Source organism: Nelusetta ayraudi, unplaced genomic scaffold (genome assembly GCF_046127955.1).
Source record: "Nelusetta ayraudi isolate G7.1 ecotype Tasmania unplaced genomic scaffold, CSIRO-AGI_Nayr_v1 ptg000135l, whole genome shotgun sequence".
Classification (NCBI taxonomy): domain Eukaryota; kingdom Metazoa; phylum Chordata; class Actinopteri; order Tetraodontiformes; family Monacanthidae; genus Nelusetta; species Nelusetta ayraudi.
The window spans coordinates 9,688,774-9,710,371 of record NW_027466185.1 but is presented as its reverse complement, the minus strand read 5'-3'; positions in this window follow the sequence as shown (position 1 = coordinate 9,710,371).

Genomic DNA, 21,598 nt, shown 5'->3' with positions numbered 1-21,598 from the left:
GGCCAATGTTTTTTATCTGGAGCGAACCACTGTACCAGGTAGAAGACAGATCCTCATTAGTCCTGACTATAGTAGTGAAGACTAATGTTAGGTTTCGCAGATGAGTGCCACTAGAGTCCCTGTGGGAGAAAGAGCTGGTAGATATGAGCAGGTTGAAGGATGACGACTGCTTTAGGCAAAGGCGGCATCACGTGAATCCTGGGTTTGCAACACTTTTACCCAATTTGAACATTTTCTTCACATGCACGTCTCGTCTTATCAGCAAGTGCAAATTTACACTAGTTGCAGCTTTCAACTGCTACGCGACAGTTTTTTGTACTGAAATAAATCACAAAACGCATGGTGTTTCAAGTTAAAACCATCTTCCAGAAAGAACATCGCTTTGCCCGAACAGTCGCTGTGAATCACCAGCCGAGAGTTCTTCAAATTTCTAAAAAGGGCCTCTTTCCCAGATGGACACTTGAAATAACAGACCCCACGGAATTGTAAAACATTCCATCTGTCGTGTTCCTGAATGAATATTAAAAGGGAGATTAAAATCATGCATTTACCTGCCGGGCTGTCAGTAGTTCCGTCTGCATTTCTGATTTTATATAAATATATAATATAAATAATTTCAGCAGGAATATTCTGTTCAGATCAGGGGAAGGGAATTAAAATTAAAGGATACATCAACTTTACTGGGCTCAGGAGGAGAGACGGAGGCAGGTGATAGTGACAGTGGAGGGGAAGGAGCGCGTGTGCTTGCGCGTGTGCGTACGTGCACACACAACAATACAACCAAAACACTTTCAATATGAAAAAGACAGTAAATGAGCCATGCAGCATCACTCTGCTCCTTGTAACTGCTCCAGCTCACTATACCTCCTCTGGGAGAAGCTGCCATATATATATATACATATATATATATGTGTGTGTGTGTGTGTGTGTGTGTGTGTGTGTTTTAATGGGAAGTCTTCAGACTTTTCCTTTGTGGAAAAATAAAATAGAACAAGAAAAAAAAAACAATACTTGATAAGAAATAGGGCACACACAACGGGGTATCAGACACAACCACTCAGCACATTCCACTTCCTCCACTTCATCACAAGATGAAGAAAATGCGTTGAATTAATGATTGTTTCAGTATTTGATTAGAAGTAATTGGCTTTCCACTGGCGGAAGGACCAAAATCTCCCAAAGAAGAAGAGAAAGTTTGTGCTTCTGTTTGTGTCTACAAACTACATCCCTTTGTATTGCACAAGTCTTTTGTGAGATGTTGAAGTAACTCGGGACCTCATTGTGACTCACCACTCCAGCAGTTCCAGACACATCTGGAAGGAGTGCCGGGATGGATGGATATGGGTGATCGTTCCTGTGCCAGTTGTATTTCCTCTAAATCATGAGGATCATGTTCATGTTGGAAGAACGGTTAACTCCTGACCCGCCTGCTGCCGACTGATTGGGACCCTCCTCCTCTCGATAAACTCATTGCCGCCCCCTGGTTTCTTTTCTCAAACGTTGCCATCAAGATCTTGCCGCCTCTGCGATTACCCCCAAACCCGCTCTTCCTGCCTGGCCTCAGTTTAACCTCATCGCCGCTCCTCTCCGTTCGCCCCTCTCCCACCCGCTCCCCCCCCCCCCCCCCCCCCGTGAGTATCTCGCCCTCATCATTATCACATCCGCACTTGGCACCAGAGCCGAGTGGTGGTGGGGGGGTGGTTTAAACAGTGACCGCCAGCAATTAGAGCCTCCGACCTGCTGAGCCAGGGTGCATCATCCGCCCTTGAGCAGCTGAGAGGCTGGTGCCACAAAACAAATCGGTCTGGTGAAGAGGTGCCAGTCGGAGTTCTCCTTCTTCTTCTTCTCCTTCTTCTCTTTCCTTCAGACTCGCCACGGCCAGAGCTGCGCACGCGTAAATGAACACGTGCGGGGCGATCGGCGCCACCAGCGTGCATTAGCGAGTGGGACAGCGCTCGTTAAAGTTCGCTGCTGATGAAAGGAGCGGGTGGCACAAACAGCCACCTCCTCCACCCGACCGCCCACCCGCCGGCCTCTGGGACAAAATGGAGCGTTCCATTTAGAAGGTGCATAGAGGCCCTCCGGCGGGAGGGAGGCCATTGACGGCATTGACGGTTGCACAGAGTAAACGACCACGCTGTGCCGACGAAGGCTCAGATGTTACAGTGGCGATGTGGTTCAAACCGCCTTAACCGAGACAAAGACACTTCCAAGACTGGAGTTATCGAGACCGAGAGAAGGACGCGACTGGACTAGACTGAAACTCTTGGAACTTGGAATCAACAGGACAAAAGCAGTTGCATTTTATGTAGACCAAAAATAAATAAAAACATCATCTTTGGGTGTGCATGAGCGGTCACTCTGCTCATGAAGAGAAAAGATGGAAAAATAAGGAAAGAGTAGCGGTATATAGCCACACATTGTTATCGAGCTCCGTTTCTTGAGAATAATATGACTCAAGTAAGAGATAAATAATCAATAATTATTTAGCAAGAGCAAAAATGTACTTGCTGAAAAAACTTTTGAGTAGTATCCAATTTATTTGTTAATGCAAGCATTAAATCAAACAAAATCATCTTCAGGTACTTCCAATCAAGAAATACATTTTGGCGTTTTTCATTGAAATAGAACAGAACTCTCTGTGTGCCTAAAATAAATAAATAAATAAATAAATATATATATACTGTATATCACTGAGGAAAGTGATCAGTGATCAAGTACTGAACCTGTTTTATTGATGTGAAATGGACCGTTTGGGCGCGGCACCAACATTTCTTTCTTTCCTATGATGTTTCAGAGCACGTCTCTGTCATGAGGCTGAGCTGTGAATGAACGGATCACTCAGTGGCCACATTCCAAAAAAAATGAGCAAATCGCCTTGTCGTTCTGGGAGTGGGCGGAGCTCAAGTGCTGATATAGATTCCCGCACACCTGCGTGACTCACCCAGTGACTCAGATGACTCAACCCGATTCTCTCTCGGCGAGTGACTCATTTAACCCTAGTGTTCTCCAGCCACTCGGCCTCTCAAGACACATTTTTCTTGCTTCTTTCTACAATCCTTGTAACATCTTTTTCACCGGCTTCTTCCGAAGAACGGGAACTGCTGAGTTGCTCTCGTGCAACACTTGCCTCGTGCCAGGAATCACAGGGGTCCTGGGCAGTGCAGGGAGGCACAGATGGTGCCGCAGGTGCAGCAGTGTGGACGGGGGGTGGACGCAGCATCGAGCGCCGTTGTCAGCCGCATCGAAAACGTCCGTCCGTCCTCCTCCTCGCTCAGGTTGAAACGCATCCGCGTCGGATCAGGTGACTCTCAGCCGGTTTTGAGTTCTCCGTATCACCATGCGCCCTTCTCTCCTTCCCTACATCTGACGAGGGGCCTTTCTGTGAATAATTCAATCCGGAGTTGAGATGCAGCGTCCGCGCTTCCAACACATTAAACATAGATATATATTTTTTTTTGTGAGGGAAGAAATGCATCTTTTATGCTAACATGTGAAAATCCCCGCCATCATTCTGCCACTTCGGGTGGCTGCCTTCTCCTGCTTTCCTTTATCATCGCGTCAGTCATCTTTGCTTTGTTCATTTTGACGAGCGAGCCCCAGCAGAGAGGAGTTAAAACAAATAATCTGTGTAATTGTGAACTGCTGTCCAGATGTAGTGAAACTTTGATGTTAAAAAATGGGAAAGGAAGTATTATCGCGACCACAGGAATGCTAAAGGTCTGGAAAAAACACAGAAAGCAAACCTGCTTTGGAGCTCTGAGCAAATTATTGGAAGGAAATGAACTGATTCAGTGCAACACGGTGGCGCAGTGGTTAGCGCTGCCGCCTCACAGCAAGAAGGTTGTGGGTTCGATTCCGGATCTCGGACCTTTCTGTGTGGAGTTTGCATGTTCTCCCTGTGTCTGCGTGGGTTCTCTCCGGGTTCTCCAGCTTCCTCCCACACTCCAAAAACATGCACGTGTGGTCAATTGAACGCACTAAATTGTCCGTAGGTGTGCATGTGAGTGTGAATGGTTGTTTGTTTCTATGTGGCCCTGCAATGAACTGGCGACTTCGCCCTAAGACAGCTGGGAGAGGCTCCAGCAGACCCCCGTGACCCTGAGCTCGGGACTAAGCGGGTATGGAAGATGAATGAATGAATGAACTGATTCAATCCAAACACGTTATTACACCTGGGACTGCCAGCCCTCACCTCCAGCCACCTAGCTCAACCTCTTCCCCTCAGACTGGGCCCGCCCTATCCCACCCTGCCCTCCCCCTCTGAGCCTTATTGATTCCTTTGATCGCCGCAGGTGATGGCAGACTGTTTGCCATGAGATAATTGTCTCATCATTGGCGCCGTGATGAGCCCCTCCACCACCGCTTATTTATTTATTAATGTGATGTGTCAGCTGCTGCGCAGCGGAGAGCTGAGCAGGTTAAACAACTGCAGAGCCACCCTTCATTGATCGGATTGTTGCATGGTGGGGGGGGTAAGAATCGCGTTGGAATACGGCTGTGGAATCAGTGGAGTGGAAGAGCGATTTAACGAGAGATGATATCAGGATCCTCGCCACACTCGCCGGGTTGCACCCTTGATACAAGAAGGAACTTTTCATTGATGGTCGCACTTTACTTATTTATTTTTTTTAATGGGGAGTCTTTTAACCGACAAAGTCAGAGGATACATCAGACAGATTTCACCACCAACGGCTGTGCGTCTGCATGACCAGCTATGACTTAGCGAGCACAAGCCTTTTTGGCTCCAGTAATGTAATTATTTTCTGGTGATTTGGCTCTAAGCTCACAGCTTGTTGTAGGCAGATAACGCTCCCCGACTGTTGTGTGGTTTCTTGACACGAAAAAGCAACACCGCAGATCCACTTTCTGCCCTTTTTTGCAGTAACAGCCACCAGAACGCCTTAAAGTAGGTCCGAGTGTTGCCACACGGCCATCCACCAGGTGGACAAGAGTTTAATACTGCATAATAACTTATTATCATGTTAGCTGTTGTTGCTAGAGGTGGAGCCGTTTGAAGCATGCTGTTGTGTAGTTCAATATAAAAGTGGATCATATTTTAGAGGGATATCATTTTAGAGAACCTTGACTTTGTGGTCACTGTTCAGTATGTTTTCAGAACAGAGAAAAATAAACATGGAGAAAATGGCTTTGGTTATTGTTATTAAAAGTGCAAACATCTACAACAAGGAATGTGTCGTTTCATTAACGGCAAAAAATAATCAATTTTGCTTTTTGCTTAAGTAAATTTCAGACAGAACCTTTACTTTCTTCATATTTACACGAGTAAAGGAGTTGAACCTTTACCAGAGAAGTATCAGAACTTTGCTGGCTTGCCAGTCAAACATCTGCAGCAGAGCAGAGGAGTATTCATTCCAATCTCCGGTTGTATCTCCCCTCCAATCAGGAAATCCCGAGTGCAACAGTCTTCACACCTCCGCGTGCGTCTCTGACAGGAGGACGAACCGCGATGCCGCTTAACGTGTTTGTATTCTCTTCACTCAGCCAAACAAAGAAGCTCTTTAGCACCTCGCTCGCACCTTCCCCTGCTCGCCTGCTCAGAAAAGTGCTCGCGTGGCAGCTCCTGTCGCCGTCAACCCTTCTCCTGATTAAAACATTAAATATCCCGATACAACGGCCCCCTCTGATGTCCTCCGGCGACGCGTCGTACCTGACAGCTGTGAAGAAGTGACGCCACATCCAGTTGACACTGATTAGAGGACCACTTTCCCGCCATTTGTCAGCTTTACTGTTATAAATAGCCGGCCGAGAAGCGGATCCGGCAACGGCAGGCGATGCCGAGAGCGACTGCTCATCCTGTCGAATCACTGTCATATCGTTAGAAGTTGCGTCTTTTATGCAAAGTGTGTCAATTGCTTTTCAGCATTTTTTTTTTTTTTTGCCTTGATTTAGTATTGATCTGAGATATTCGTGAAATGCCGGATTAAAAAAAAGGGGAAAAAATCCCTTGAAATTTATTTCCCAAGACTGTTCAAGGCAGATCAGCATTTTCACAAGGACGTGATGTTGAATGGAAAACAGGCTTTTCAGGGAGACGGGACAATTTAATCCGTCATTGCACCGGGATTTGATTTGTGACATTTATGCATATTTTTTCACTAAAGTTTAAAAGACGTATATATATATATATACATATATATATATATATATATATATATATATATATATATATATATATATATATATATATATATATATATATATATATATATACATATATATGGCATAATCATATACTCACTGATATAAATATGCATAATCATTGATGCATAATCATTGATATGAATATGTTTAATCCAGTAAATTAACCCATTCATAAAATGGGATGTATGCATAACATGCCTTGAGCCCCAATTCCACTGCCCAAAAAACCTGTTTTTTTTTTTTTTAAATAATCGGCATTTGGTGGCGGTGGAATCTGCTCACCGAGCCGCGCGACAAAACGGGTCAAACGACCCGGCAAACGACCCGAGTCAAAATCGTCTCCGATCGGCTCCGCACTAATCGGCTTGCGATGGAATCTGTGAACCCGGTTCAACACCACCTTTTTTACCTGCCGCACGGGGTGACGTTGAGCGTCATAATATCGCGCCAGTCGCGGCGTATATCAAGCACTGATGCAAAAGTTTTCGATCGCGTTCCATCAGAGCTGGATAATTGTTCATTGTCCTCGCTGTTTCGCCCGCTGCTCGCGCACAAAATGGACCAGACGCCGAAACAATCGCTGCACGGCGGGAAGCGGCGGCGGAGGTGCGCGCCGCTTCAAGTCCGGCGGCAACGACGTCATCGTTCCACTACAGCCAAAGGTGGCCAACAACTAAGAACACTGGCCACCGCCGGACTCTTGAATTCTGTAGAACTTCATCATGCGATCTCAGCGCGATGACGTCAGCAGACACGCAGCGGCGAAAGCGGAGGGGGTGCAGCCTGCCGGCGGCGGGGGTGACACCCCGCTGTGTGTTTGGGGAGGGAGTTCCAGAGGGTGGGGGCGGAGACACTGAAGGCCCGGTCCCCCAGGGTTCGGTGCTTGGTTATGGCAAGGGGTGAGAGAAGGTTAGCATCAGCTGAGCGAAGGGGACAGTTTGGGGTGTGACGGACAATGAGGTCAGACAAGTAGGGAGGGGCCAGGTTGTGGAGTGATTTGAAGGTGAGGAGGAGGATCTTGAATTGGATACAGTGGACAACAGGAAGCCAATGGAGTTGGTGGAGGACGGCGGTGATGTGGTCATAGGGGCGGGAACCGGTGAGAAGTCTGGCGGCGGAGTTCTGGATGTATTGAAGTTTATTGAGGGTGGAGGATGGGAGGCCGTAGAAAAGGCTGTTGCAGTAGTCCAGTCGGGTGGTGATGAAGGCGTGTGTGAGGGTTTCAGCAGCAGAGGGAGTGAGGCAGGGACGGAGTCTGGTGATGTTTTTCAGGTGAAAGAAGGCGGAGCGGGCAAGTTGGGAGATATGGTGGTCGAAGGTGAGGTTGTGGTCGAGGTACATGTGCAGTATATGTGTGAGTCTCTTGAGGCGGGGGAAGTCTGACAGTTTGGCCGTTGCAGTTCGGCAGAGATGTGCATTTTTCCTGCAAATCCAGTGTGTCCGAGGTTGACGTTACGCTACTAAGCAAATGTTCTAACGTTGAATCAAGTTGACAAGCTGGTGGACATAGTATCTGCTACTAGCATCGTCATTGCGACGATGACATGCACTCACAAAACTTGTTGCACCACAGTGCAGATGCACGCTTTTCTGTTTGCACCGCATTCCATTTAGTTGCTCCTTCCCCACGGCTTCCATCACCGCGGCCTTGAGCTTCCCGGGAAGCTGCCTCTGGTACAGAGTGAGAGTGAGAGGGAGTTTCCCACCCCAACTACCCATTTCAGCAGTGAAGAACATAATATTAGAGGCTTCTCTCCCTGTCAAGCGGCTCTTTGATTGGAGCCACTTTCCTCTCAACTGATTGCCGCTGACTGAGCGAGCGAACTCACTCCTCGTCGTCTCGAGCGCTTCTTCCCACCACACACATCATGGCCATAAATGTCTGGAGGATGTCGAGTGAGATGAACACAAGACAAGGGTTGTTTTTTTTTGGTGGCGCTTTTTCCCTCCCACGCAAGACTGAACTATCCATTCTAATTTTTTTTTTTTACCCATTCATGTTTACCACAATCCTCTTCTTCTCCTTCCCTTTTACATAGCTTACATCATGTCTTGTCTTCTATTTATTTATTTTTTTTATGTCTTTAAATCTGGACGTTCAATGCTTCCTGATTCAATGCCACATTTCTTAAAAAAAAACCTTTTGGCAAAATAACAAATTAGATTAAAAAAAAATCCTGACATCTACAGTGGTACCATATGGCCGGCCGCCTGCTAAACTACAAACAGGTGAATTATTATTTTGTCTTAATTTCAATCCAATCCCTTCAAAAGTGAATAGATCTGTGAGGTCAGAGGGCTTGAATGAATGAAATGGTGTAATGAAATGATGAAGCTACAGCCCACACCGAGGTCAAAGGTCAGAGGCTCAGAAATCAATGTCATTGGTTCACCAGTTCCAATTAAGCAGAACACACAGGTGGATCATTGATCATTATGCCCTTCTCATTCACAATGCTCATTTATTTTCTTGTCCTGCTGCTTGTCCTCCTGCAGGGGAAAAAAAACAAAGAAAATCCTGTGAGCTGAAGTATATTAGTCTTGGTAAAAGTAGCTGTAGTTGTATCTTATTTAAATAAGTTCTTAACTTCAGCTTCTTTTTCCATTATAAATCTTCATAAACTCAAGTAAAGAAAAATAAAGCTGAAGTGTTTTTTTGTTTTGTTTTTCCTTTTTTTAGAACAGATTGGCACGAGCAAAAGTAATTTATAGAGAGTTAAAAAAAAAAAAAAAAAACTACAAAACAAGTCAGTATAAATTTAAACTGAACTTCCAAACTTGGCTTTAATCTGTTCTCAGATGTGATTGGGAGAAAGTGTTTGAACATGGCCACCAGGCAGAGTTCCAAGCGTTTGGGGTTGGACTCCAGGATTTTGCTGTGATGCAGGGTCTTGATGTAGAGTCTTGACGCTGATGTGGAAAGCAGTCGTCCGTCCTCCAAGAGGGCAGGAAATGGAAACGCTGACTCTCTGTCCCGTGACTCTGTGCAAATCATAACGCGTATCTTTGCTCAGAAGAATTTGGTTTTCTGATTCCTATCAGCTCTCATCGAATTCCGACTGTCCAATCCAAATGCTCCGCTGGAGCAGTTGTGTAAACGTGTCCTCCCACAGGAAGCTATTTTTGAAAGTAAACAAAAACCAAACGGCATCCCAGACTTCTCATCTTCTCAGTCACTAGTATCACCGGGTTCAGAGAGCAGTCGTGCGTAAAAGACTGCCTGGTTTCGTAGCCGAGGGGAGAGTCAAACCTTTCAAGCGCACAACTGAAAGTATTTTGGGAAAAGGCTGCTGCAAACGAAATAAGTGCACATGGAGTGTTAGGTGATAAACACATGGAGTCTGAGGTATAACACTGCCGCAACCTTGACCAGGTAGTACTTTTATTGTAATTTTCTCTGTGAAGGGGACATCAATATTTCCAGTCAGACTCTTACGCGTCAAAGTTCAATGACGGATGTGACTTTTGACTCATTTGAATTGTTTCTTTCCTTCGCTTACGTGCCTTTGTGTTTGTTCACTCCAAGCCAAGGTATGACCCAAGTCAAATACTTGCCCTTTCTTTCAATGGCAACATTCAAACAGATGGCGAGATGGCATTTTATCACATGTAAGTAAAATAAATGCCTGAATAAAATGCTTTGCCATAGCTAGAAACATGTTAGCTAGCCAGCGAATGCTAATGTTAGTGCTGAGTTCAGCGAGGTAGCTGCATTACATTGGTTGAGCTTCCATAAAGCCTTCTCATGTGCGTTTTAACGAATGTCACGTTAGCAAGTTTTTTAGAACAGCATACTACAAAAAGCTTTCCACTAATTTGCTTGAGGTGTTTTGTTTTGTTTTTTTGTATCCATTGAACAAAATGTTGGAACAGGTTTGACGAATAAACTTTGATCCAGAAAACATTCAGCTCATGTGACAAGTGGAAGATGTCTATTATTATACTGTATATTCCTTTTGGCCAATGTTGGTGATCTATTAGAATATTTCCAAATTCCTAAAATTGTTTACCTCTGTTTTTTCCTGTCGCCACATAGCACCATCCTGTGATGGAACTACGCTTATTTGTGCCAAATTGTTTCTATTTTTTATCTAATACATTTATGGAAACACAACTTTGGAAAGTGTGAACTGTCCGCAGCTCCTGGTGCAATTATTTTGGACCCTTCTGAAAACACATAGGCATACCGTTGAATGTCAACGCATTAATCCACTCAAAACACGACATACACCACTCAGTGGGGATGCGTTTGGGATACACCAATAAAAGGTAATACTGGCTTTGAGTTGGGCTTTTTGACTTTCCTTCATTATGAGGCAGGATGCCTTTTAAAATAGATTCTGTTTACGACTCTTTCTCCCTGGGTGGCCAAATGCTGTTTCTCTTCTCTTATTAGGAAACGCCTGTAAGAAGAAGTCAGCGTATTAACGTGGGGCCTAATGCACCGCTGTTCAAATAAGTATCGAGTAAGTCCGTCAGTAAGTGAAGGCCTCGCTGTAATTTTATTTGCGTAGTCTATTTCATACATCGGAGCCGTTCAAAGTGCTTCTGCCCGGTAATGAAAATCCATCCAAGGTAAAAGGTTTACGGCAGCTCGACCTGCAGGAGCCCTGCGGAGACGCAGATATATTCATGTGAAGGAAAACCGTGAATTTACGTCCATTTTTAAGATAAATTGAAATAAATAGAAGCCTAAAGGTTGAATAGATTGATGCTTTTAGCTTTAATGTAATCTTTCTGAGGCTTTTTCTAATTGGGGGGTGTGAAAACAGCACAGCTATAAAGTTGTGAAGGGGTTGGGTCTTTTTTATTTCCGCCTTGCACAATAACATTTCTTTCCTCATGCATTTACACAGCGTGCAGTTAATTCATATAATCTATAATTGGTATAATTACACTGCAGTTTAAATCCAAAGGAAAAAGCTTCTGCAGCGGTTTGACGAACGTCGGCTTGTTGTTTTCTTTGAACGATTAATTTCCTAACATTTAAGTCAATCATTTCAAATAAGCACTTTTCTCATCTTCGCATCCTGCTTTAAAATCCCATTTTGCAGTCATGTACTCGGAGGTATGCGTTGTAGGATTGATGTTGTAAGGCGGCAGCCTCATAGGTCAACCTGACATTTCACTCTTGGCTTGTACTTACAGAATAATTCGAGGCTCAGTGTCTTTACATGCAGATTGAATTGAATTGAATTGACGCCGATGCCATTTTTCTTATTTTCCTGGTCTCACAGAACTCCAGCCAATTTTTTTATGGCCCGGTTTCGCTAAGACGGCGGATGCGCGGTGCCTTGATCACATGACGGTGGGACGAGGAAGGTTGAAAGCTTCATTTTGCTCCGCCAAGACTCTGCAGCGCTAATAGGAGACAAAGGCCATTAAAATATCATTTGGGCCTCGTGTTCTGCCGCCGCAGTGTGGAGGAGGGTGCAGGCATATCTGCTCTCGTGTGTGTTTGCATGAAATATTGATTCCCAATGCGCTTTCCTTTTCTTTTGGTTGTTTCTTTTGGTGGGGTGGAGAGGAGTGCAGGGGTCACCCTCTACTGGTTGACCTCTGAGTAATTACCTATTAGATGACGGCGAGTGTTATTTAAACTGGCGGCGCTGGAGATCGTGTTCGTTCCCTCCTTTTGAAGTAAATTACAATAAACCAGACCAAACACACACACACACGCACACCGCTGCACATCGTCGTCGCGTCTAATGAAGGACGGCCACCTGTGGCAGAGTCGCCGGATTCGAGTTTGATCAAATGAGAGCCTGAAGCCAGTCATCAGAGCAGGCTGCTTGAAATTGCGCGAGTCAGTGTTTCAATAATTCAGGCCGAACCCCCGCAGCGTTAACACGTGCCATTGGAGCTGATATCTCCTCAGTCCTCAGTCAGTTCTGGCACAGACATCATCAGAGTTCTCAGCTTCTATAGCAACGATGGATTTAGCCCAAACCAGATTCTCGTGAAACTAGTCATTTCCACTCTTTCTCATCACTACAACTTTTGATTTCTTTTTTTTAAATCTTATTTTCACTTATGACTGAACTCAGGACTTCGGTCTCCACTGGCGGAAATGGCATCGATAATCATTTAGTCCATATAAATAGACAAAAAATGAGCTTGACCTCACCTGTGAGGCTCTGAACCAGCGGGAACTTGGGTTGAATGTGGACGAACTGGCCGAACACTCTCCGTCAGATTAATTAAAACAGTTTTTGTGGTAATGGCATAACATAAACAATTTTGGCGGTCTTCCGCTTTCGCTTTTTCTTGTGGTCCATTTATCTATTATTCCGCACCGTAATTGAACGTATAAAATGGAGCCCATCTCAAAAGGAGGGTAAAATGAGCGTGTGACTCAAAGCCGCACCTGCAGACGGCAGTGGCGCCTGACAACAAGAGTGTCTGACCTCAGAGCGGACAGGTCGAGCCACCTCATCAAGCAGCGATGACCTAAGTCGTCTCAGAGGCCCCCCAGTGTGCGTCTCGTCGAACCCCTCCAAGTAATCTGTTCTCTTTCTGCCGCACTTTGATGCTTCTAGAGACGAGGAACGGCGAGCGAAGTAGCCGGCCGATCACGGCGCTCCGTGTCACTGCGACACGCGCCAGGTTGTCGCGTAGCAGCCTGGCAGCGACTCAGAGGTATTGATCAGGCTGAAGTGAGCAGTGGGTGATGTTGCTTTCCGAGGGAAAAAGAAATGTTGAACAGAGTGAAAATGATGCAGCTTGTTCCCTTTGTTCAGTGAACCAACATTCTTGAGGAACTGAAGATTGTCTACTGCTGGTTCCGGTGGTGTGAGTGTCAGAAGGTTGTTGCAGGTTTGAGTCAGACTGAACACTCAAGGTGTTCCGGCTTCCTGCTCTGGTTTAAAGACATCCAGGTCATCAGTAATCAAGTTAGGAATCACCTGTGAGTGTGAGCTGAGTGTGAGGCCCTGCCATAAACGATTGCTGAAAGATTTTGTATTGATTTTGTATTGATCTGATACCAAGCAAATACAGAGCCAGTGTCATTGATACTGATGCTTTTTAATTAAGGTGACATCAGATTTGCTAAATATGAATGTTTTTTTTCCCCCACAAGCTTCAATTGATTTTGATTGATCATTAATTGGTGAAAACCCAAAACAAAATTTGGGCAAAGTTTTTCCCAAAAATGGAAAATACTTTCTGACGTCGGAGCAGGAGTCTGCTGGCAGGTTGCCCTCCAGTCACTTTCTACCTTTGGATTGTCAAACTCATTCTATGAGCTGAGATAAAAATGTTTTTATTCAAAGTTATGGGCAACTCTGTATAAATATAGCCCTCAACGTATACAAATACAATATCGGGACAGACGATAAGTCGCATGCTGCTGAGGGAGAAATGTAACGGGAGCAACAATTGTGAAGGACTGTGTGTTGAACAGAATAAGCCATTGGCAGCTATTGAGGCCGAGGTTTCCGAGGGGAAGAGAAAGAGCCGACAGGTGCCGAAACAGATAAAGTCGAAGTGAGCTGCTGGTAAACATGTGAAACCGTTGGAATGTGACAGTCCTGCCTGCACCTGCACCTGCTGCTGCTGTTGCTGCTGCTCTTGTGGTCACTTCTTTGCAGCCAATCTTTACAGGCTCTCACCGTCCCCTAGAGGACAATAGGCAGGCTGTCAGTCTCACCGCTTTCTCTCTGAAACACACAGAAAAGTTGCCCTGCCAGAGCTGCTTTCCAGTGTAAACTCCTCCACTTCCTGCTTTTTTCTTCCAGAGAAAAACAAGCAATGACTCAGCACGTTTGATCTACACGTGAGGTTTTCATCTCACAGGTCTGATTCCGTTTTTGTTATAATCGTAGTGAAAAGATGAGTGAATCAGTGATAGAAAATATGGGTTTCTATGTATTGACCTGCTTTTGCAGCGCATATTGTCTTTTAAATGAACTGAACTTCAGGTCAGGTTTCATGCAAATGAAGGCAGGTCCCTGTACCAGCAAGTAGCATGTTGGACGAGTTGGCCCCAAGATTCAAAGATCCAAAGATTAAATGCAAACATGTTCGCTGTGTTTCACGTGGCCTGCAGCCTTCAACACCAGCCTTAGCAGTTCGCTGTGTTGCCCTTCAAGGCAATTGAACCACTCGTACAATTTCAAGAGTGGAGAAGGAGGAGGAGGCGGGCCGGAGAAAAAAAAAATCAAAAACCCGAGCAATATTAAAGGTCACGGCAGCTCGTGCTAATGAAACGCTCAGCCGTAGAGTCGTCGTATTAGCCGCTTATTATGTAGAATCCCTGGTTTCGGTCCCCCCGTATTGTTTGATGCTAATTAAGCAGCCGGAACACATGTAGCTGCACGCGGCCGCCATCGTGCGAACTGCCAGTGTTTGGGTTTGCTCGAGGCCACGGCTGCGTACCGCCGGCCGCTTTGATCGTCGGCAGAGAACAAAGAGCCAGAAGGCCTTTCAGCGCAGGCAGACGTGAAACGGAGCCCTCAAAGAGACGTTCGGCTATTGACGCTCGACGTTCCGCTGCGTCTCTCCATGTGGAGCCTCGCACGCTATACGTACACTTCCCGTGAGATCTGGGGAGGTGAGACGTCCTTTTATTTGCGCTGCTCAGCTGATGATGTTGCGCAGGGTTGCGTTCAAGCTCTTCACATCACATCGCTACGACAAAATCTCGCATCATGTTTTCCAGGTTCCACCTGCAGGAATAGAATTCTGACCGACGGGATGTAGCGGCCCTGCTAACGATACCGACACAAAGGGACTGGAGCCGGCGATTCAATGCTGATTTGTTGCTTTTTGAACTTGAAAGTCCTGGAAAAAAGGCTTCAAAGCGTTTGAGCGTTTGATGGAAAAAAACAAAACACGCCTTTCACCCTCATGGTAATCACGCCGTCCCAAAGCGAAGGCAGACTTTCAAATGCATCACCTTTTTGTCCCACAGCTGAGCTCGCTTGGGTATTCCAACTAGAATCAGCAACAAAAAATCAGAGTCACGAAGTCTCGGCGCACGACTCCACCGTACACATCATATCGAGGACTTCTTCCCCGTCGTGCCCGGTTCGTTTGCGTGCGCGCGCCTGCCTGCCTGCCTGGGTAAGAGCTTCACCCGCCCGGTGCTGCCACTTGCGCTCTTCCTTTGATGGATGGTCATTTTCATCGGCTTGCTCATGCTTAATGAACCCTGCACTTCATGCCTTAATTGAACGCATTTTATGGTTTTCGACTTTGGCGCCTCCCACCGTGCTCGGGCCCCCCTCCTCCCACAAGTCGCTCAGGGAAACCACCCACCCACGCCTCCCCACCCGCGTCCCGCTCTTGTGTGCGAGGCGAGCGAATGAAAGGCGCTTTTCACTTTTGCCGGCTCCCCTCACGAGGCCTCGAGGGAGCGCAGACAAACGGCGGCACGCCAGATGTGAACACCTACTCGCGTGCAGCGGAAAGGAAGGGAGAAGCCGGCAGAGTTGCTCTGATTTTTGTTTCATTAATTTTTCCTGCAAAGATATTATTCTGTGTAATCTTGTTGGATTGCCATCGCCAATTCCTGGCTACATGCAGCTGTGTGCACAGTGAGATTATTGCAATGTGAAGCAATGTTGATGGAACATTTTCACTCATTTCTTTTGAGAAAAATGCAGCCAGATGTTATACATTTTTATACATGTCCTTCGGGGTGGTTCTTCCACTGCAATGCTTGAAGTCACATTCCACAACGAGCAAGTTGTGCAGCAGGCGGCACTGCATGCTGAGTGAGCCACCATCGGTACCATCACAGACCAGAAGGATAGTTTGGATGCTGGTGCCCAGCAAAAATACATGAGATAGAATCTGAGATGGGCACTGCGGTGCTATTGGAGATGTCAGTGGAGAAGGTCATGCACAAGTTCTTTTTTTTAACAGCGGTGGCTTCTGCGTCATCACTTTCACGTAGCTTCATCAGAAAATCCAGTGGAGCGTGCTGTTTTGCATTGTGAAGTTGTTTGTGTGGATTTCAGTAAACCTGAGAGTAACTGAGAAATAAATCTGGGAAATAATTCAGACATTTTACTTTTACTTTGATAAAGAGACCTTTGTTACTTAATACAAGCCTTAGCGCGTCAGTGCAGAGACGTTGCTCTGCTGTTGTCGCATTGATTCTCTTTTGTGCATTTCCTTTTATCTTTTGTCTGTCATTCACCCCAGAGGAGGTCAGGCGGAGATGTGAGTCGGCCCGCTCGGAGCGCCACACGGGGAACGCTAAGTCAGAATTTTTCACCTGCTTGCTTTTTTTTTATCTTCTTCTTTTTTTTCTTAAAGACGTCGGACACGGCAGGGAGCGGAAAAAGACATGTCAAGTATCATATTCTCAGCATGTCGCCGTTCATATTTTATGACTCCTGGGACTCGAGTCAGTTCGCTAGTCAGCGCAAAAAAAAACTGGGACCTTCATACCGAGGCTTGCATCCCATCAGTGGTGAGGTTTTTTTTTTTTATATATAAATTTTGAGCAGTTTTACCTCTTTTTTTAACCACAGAACAGAGAGTTTCCCTCTTACAAGCCAACAAATAATAAAATGTAATAATTACAAAACTTTCATTGTATAGACATTGTCACTGAAGATTGTATACGTTATGATCTTATCTAGAATTATCTTGAAAATTGCATCTTTTAACGTTAGTGTTTCTCCAAACTCTGAATGTCACCAAATAGATTTGTTTTTCATTGTCTCGTGAGAAAGCTGAATTGCTGAAATTTGAAATCTGACATTTGAAAGTTACCAATGGGAAGGAATTAGATTGGATGGCCTTGTTTTGAATGTGGGCTTACCCACATTTAAACACCGACTCACTGCGAAGTTGATTGATTTGTTCATTTGTTTGTTCATTCAAATGTTGTGGTTCAGTGAAAATACTTGATTGACTGATTGGATCATTTGAGACGTGGTTGGGGAAGAAAATTTTATCCAATCAGCTTCTGCATTTTTTTCCATCCGTTCATTTTTTTTTCTCTAGGCATTGTCTCGGGGCAGATTCCCAGATGGTCTTTTGAAATGTGTCGCAGGGACATGTGAAGTATTGCAATCAGCGTGTCGGGTCATATGTCTGCCACATTTGTGGAATCCTATTACCTAAATTAATTGAACATGCCAAGCTGATGGGCTGGGAATCAGCTGTCATAGTTAAACGCTTATTCATTGTGTCGATGGGCAAAATGATGAATGCCACGAAAAAAGAAAGTTGTTGTTATTAAGTGCCACGACGCAGAGGTTTTAAATTATTCCTGTCCGTTTCCAGCGTCTCATCAGCAAGTGCTCATGGTCTCCTTCAAACCAGTCAGTCAATTTTTCACGAGTCAAACATGCCACTGAACAAAGGCATTAGCTACAGTCGTTTAAAAAAAAAAAAAAGGTCGGGGTACCATTTATTCAGTGCAGGACTCACATAAATTAGCGCGTAATTGAGGTGATCATTATGTAATATTTATTGCAAACCAAAAGCGAAAATTTGCTAAAGGCTTGTCATGCTCGCGTCGCCATGAGTGCCTCGGTAAATTACACTTGGGAGACGGGGATCCCATTACATCGACGGTTCGCGACGTGCCTGAGTGACAGGCGATCAAAGGTGAAAGATAATTTGGCGACAGCCGCGGGAGCGACTCGTTCAACTGGGGGAACCTGCCGCAGACGTTGGGCTGGTTTTGTTTCGCAGTCCGAAAAAAATAAAATAAAAGGCCATTTGTCAAACTTCGGTTTGGTTAGTAGGAAACTTAATGGATTGTTTTGCCTGTTAACAAGGTACTTACAAGTTAATCTTTCAAAAAGCAATAATCCAGTGCGCGGGCGCGACAGGAAAAAAATACATCTGTTGGCCTGGAAAGGGAGAAAACCGGAGGAAAGGCTGCAGTTATCAGTGTCAGAGAAGACAAGGCTTCATCCCGAGTCGGAGATAGTTTCTTGCAAAGGGGAACGATTTAGACATATCATTCAAACACATAGATAGCGTGATACAGTCGACCCGTGCTCAACATTCTTGCAAAAGTAAAGAGACAATTATCATATAAATTAGAAATAATATGCCATAGATGCTGTCATTCATGCCTACAGATAAATAAATGTTGAATTAAAAATGAAGAATTTTGGGGGCGGGTAACCCCCAGGGTTATGTATTTGGTTGTTTCAGTATTTATTCATTTATTGGATGCCACTAATTTATGAACCCCTTTCCTTTAGTTTTCCCATGTTTTTACAATCCACCCAGTTTGTATCCGTTTTTTTGCATCAGAATGGCCTTTTTATCCTGTCTATCCCGACTCGCTAAGCTGCTTCTTGGCACACTTTCCCTTCATCTGCCGGAACATCTCCCCCTCGACTCCTATGAGTCATGTGCAAACAAACATCTGTTCTGTGGCGTTTTGTTGCATCATTTTTCAAATTTAAGTCACCGCTCATTAAAAAGTGAAGATGAATCTCACCAATCACTTTGCATGTGTTTCACTTTGCAACAATTGATGACGTTCTTAACAGCACATTGGGGCCCAGTTCCTGATCCCATGTCTGCTGCTCTGAAAGCTGCTTCTCCGAGCTCTGTAACATGACTCCAATCCCATTTAGCGCCCACCTCTCTAAATTCCCCCTCTGGCTGCCTTCCTCAATCCCCTCTGGACATTCTTCACTTCTTCGGGCTACTACCGTTTTAGCCCCTAGGTGCTAGCACAAACTGTCTTGCCCCTGTTTTGCTTTCTGTTGGTGCCCTCAAATACTGTAATTAAGATTCCTCTTGATTCGTAAATAACAATTACAACTCAGTTGTAATTCTGTTACTCAAATCTGTTGCACCTGCACCAGTGCCAGCGCCAGCGCGGCCCGAGCCAACACCTGCCACGCTGGCGCAATCCCACAGCCGCGGCCTCTTTGGTATTCAGACACAATCGCGGCCGTAACAAAACTCATATTGCCCAAAATGGAAGACAATTTGTCGGCTGCTTACTCAGAATTTACAGATTTTATTATGGAGATTGGTCGAAGGTGTAATTGTCGTGATGAGGTCAATCAGGAAGTGTCACACATTTGTTCTGCCGGTTAGACTCTCGTTACTCAAGACGCCCGTCGACTTTCCTCTTAAAAAAACTCACCATCTTTTGAAAGTTTTTTTTCCCTCCTCCCACCTTCTTTTCTTTTCAAAGGTCCCGAGCGGGTCGCGTAACCTTCCCTTCTCGACGGGCGGTAATGACGCGTGCGGGACGAAAAGATATGCAAATGAACAGATTGACCATCACAATAGATCATTGTCATTCGCAGGGATGAAGTTGGCTGCCGCGCTAATCGACCGTCAGACGTTATATTTCAGGTGATACCGCCGACGTTGTCGGCCTAAATTTAGTCAAGCTCGGAGGCGGCGAGTTTTACCACATCGAGGCACTCGCCCTCTGCGGAGACATTCTAAATAAAGAACAAAGTTTTCAACTTGACTCAAAAAAAAAAAAAAAAAACGCCTGATCTGATGTTCCACGCGGAAAACGGTGCCTCATAGGGGCTCTTTGTGAGTTTTTTTGAAATGTTTTAATTTTTTTGAAATGTTTGATAAGAGTTATAAAAGTCAAGGGCGAGCGGTGTCCCCGCCGAGCCATTACAGGAATTAAGGAGCCGTTATCGTTCCCACTCGAATGCTGATGATATCGAGCAAAAGTCTCGTTGGAAAGCGACTTGAGGTTGTCGGAGTAAAATGCGGAAGTGTTGCCCAGAGATCACGCGCAGAGCCGCCGTCATGCCGTAAAAACCTACAACTGAACCGTAGGCACGTGAGTAAAATAAACTGTGAGCAGCTCACTGGAGGTTTTTTTTTCTTTTTTTCTCGCTCCCTCTCCCTCCTCATAAATTCCAAGTGTTTACAGAAAAAGAAACCCGCCTGTGGCTTATTATGCCGAGTCGGGACGGATGAATGCAAAACTGAGATAAGGCTGCTTATTGGTGGGGTTGTGTTGTGGCTGTTTTTTTTTATCTCCTCTTTTTGAGTCATGTTGCGAATATTACAGCAGCATAAAAAAAAGTCTTAACAACATTGGAGACATCTTGGAGGTTGAAAATAGAAATGAAAAAAACAAAACAAGTCTATGATAAAGAGGTTTACCGACTCACCGTTCGGAGGAAAGTGAAATCCAAGAGTAGTCGACAATGTCACCTTGCTGTTCGACACGTTGTCACTGAACGTTTGTGATTTAAGCGCACTCACGTTTTTGCTGGATTGTTGTGTTGCCATTTCTGTCGATGCTAGGGAGCGCTAATCGTGTCCCAGACAGTCTTCTTCGATCGAGAGGTAACAGCAGCATTTTCTGTAAATTGCTGTGACAATTATTTACGAGAGCAGGTTTCCAGCGTGTGTTCTCACGGCGACGGTGCCAAAAGTAACATCACTGACTCATCGCGCCGAAGTGATGAGCTTTTTTTTCTTTTAAAACGACCTGAAAAAAAAAGTTTGAGGCAAGTGACAGTTTTAAGCCAACACCCGGCAACCTTTTTCATACTTGACAAAAGGGAAAAAACTTTTTGACATCTGGGTACAAAAGGCGTCATTTCGGTGCTCGGAGTGAAGATTATTAACAGTGCCATTAAAAATACAACACTTCAACTTTGTGGCAGCGGCGGGAAAATTATGCAAGCTCCCTAAAACTATCATGGCTTATTCTTTTTTCCTCCTGTGTCCAACTAAAGATTGACGGCTCAGGAGCAAAAACCTTTAGCTCTGCGTTTATGACTACTGCACCTCCGGTTTGGCTTCCTCATCACCGGAATACCAGTTGACTTGGAGGGGGTGGGGGGGATGAAGCCGCTCGCTCTGATCTGATGAGCTGAAAAAAAAAACAAAAAAAAACACCGTGCCGTCCACGCACCTGCCCCCTGTTTACGTATCGATGGCCTGGCAGCCTAGTTAATCTCTCCCACCCATGGCCTGAATTATTGGTCAATACTCCGGCCACAACCAATCATACGCACATTCGATAAACAAATACGCTCACCCACCCACCCACCCACCCGCCAACCCCCCAAAAAAACAAAAACAAAACGTTTCCGGGAAGTTGGCCCCCACCCACAAGAGACACGAGCGATGTGCAGGAAATATAGAAGCCGAAATTCCCCCTTTAAAAGGGAATATCAAATCATGAGAGTGCTTAATATTTCACTCACTTGATGAAATATGCATTGTAGCCCAGAATGGCAGGGGAGGGCAGGGGGGTTGCGGGGAGGAGAAGAGGGGAGGTGGGACAATGATTTGGATGCATTATGTATGAGGGGGCGTCCGCTGGCGAAAATGAGAGCATTGTTGAATAATCGGCATTTCACCATCAGTGCCGCACAATGAGATTTTGTTATTACGACACTTTGCTCAATTCATTTGGAAAACACGTCCACTTTCCATTTTGCATGTGTGTGTGTGTGTGTGTGTGTGTGTGTGTGTGTGTGTGTGTGTGTGTGTGTGTGTGCGTGCG